The sequence below is a fragment of the Silene latifolia genome, chromosome 1 (genome assembly GCF_048544455.1).
Source record: "Silene latifolia isolate original U9 population chromosome 1, ASM4854445v1, whole genome shotgun sequence".
Classification (NCBI taxonomy): Eukaryota; Viridiplantae; Streptophyta; class Magnoliopsida; order Caryophyllales; family Caryophyllaceae; genus Silene; species Silene latifolia.
Window position 1 is genome coordinate 43453317 of NC_133526.1, and position 1644 is coordinate 43454960.

The following is a 1644-nucleotide window of genomic DNA, read 5'->3' on the forward strand; positions in this document are numbered from 1 at the left end:
AGCGGGGGGTGCCCACGGGGGCGCTTGGGAGAGAAGAGAAACAAGCGTTTGCATTTTTGTATGGAGTCGCCACCAATTTTTATGGGAAATTGGAACCGTTCGAATACCTCGTGTCATGTCAAGACACAAAGTAGTGACATGAACACTAAGCAATCGTTACCCTTAGCATTCTATGTCTAGAATGACTCTCGTGGATGCCAATGAACACGGGTGTTCAAAGATATCTGGAGTAAGGGGTGAGGGTACGTATTAGGAAGCTCTTTTGATCGAACACCTAACCCCGCCCGCCTCAATTGCGGCCTCTACTAAAGATTAGGGAAGTTATTCGTACTCGATATATCGTCGGCTATATGTATGCAATGCAACATCCAAGTTTTAATCCTAACATGTGAGAAATTAACTAAGTCGGTTGACAATTAATTAGCATACAATTGGGTCGAAGTAGGATTTAATGCTCAATTACATGTGAAAACATACAAATGAAGCAAGAAAATAAGATAAATACAATAGGAAAATTGCAAAAATGAAAATTACATTAATTACATTGGGATAGGCGATTCATGTCGAAAATACCTTTAAAACGGATAATTTGAAAAAAACGAAATAATAAAAGGAATGAATAATTAACGAATAAAACAGAAGGTGATACTACGAATAATAGTCAATTATACGTATGCTAAATAACTAAGTCAAGGCAAAAAACGGAGTTCAGGGACAGAATTCAACCCGGAACAGGCGCAGCAGAGCTGCGTCCTTTGGAATAGGCGCAGCAGACGCTGCGTCTGTTCCTGACCTGAATTCTGGCTGTGAAGCCGGAATTGCGAATTGTTAATATCAATTGGTAAATTTAATGATTGATTAAAATTATCTACTCGGATGAAAGTGATTAGTATGTTATTTACATGTGATTAACGGGTCATAAAAACAACAAAACATGGATGAGACGGAATTAAGATGAATTATTAAGATGGATGAATGATTAATTAATAACAAATTAACAAATTAAACTAATTAATTAGGTTAAATACAACGGATTAATGACGAACATGTGATAGATATGACAAATAACAGACGTAAATATGTCAATGATGAATTCCAGAAACTCAATATTGATGAATTGAATCTCTAAGACCCGAATCGAGTTTAATGACGAAAACCCGCAAATATTGATTACTTATGATTTAAGTCGAATTTAACAATGAATTATACGTGTTAACGATGATGATTAATGATATACATGTGAAATTATTAGACTATTGCGTCGAAGAATTAACAAACAAACGAAAACAAATAAACACGACGAATTACGAGAGGATTTAACGAAGAAGAAAGGAAGCGAGAATCGCGGCAGCCTCACGAAGAGGCGCAGCAGGAACTGCGCTCCTTCGAAGAGGCGCAGCAGTTGCTGCGTCCTTTCTCGACGGTTTGTCTTCTGAAAATCCGTAAAAAGGGGTTTTAATGACGGTTTTAGAAATCGGTTTTAAGAGGTATTTTCGACATAAACCTTACAATTGTGATACAATAATTAAAATACAATAAATAAAAGAGAGATTATACACCCTCAGACTTACATGTTGGCGAAACGAGAAGGACTAAGATATCGATTAGTGATGCTCGACGCGAATGCAAAGAAAGTGCCCTCGT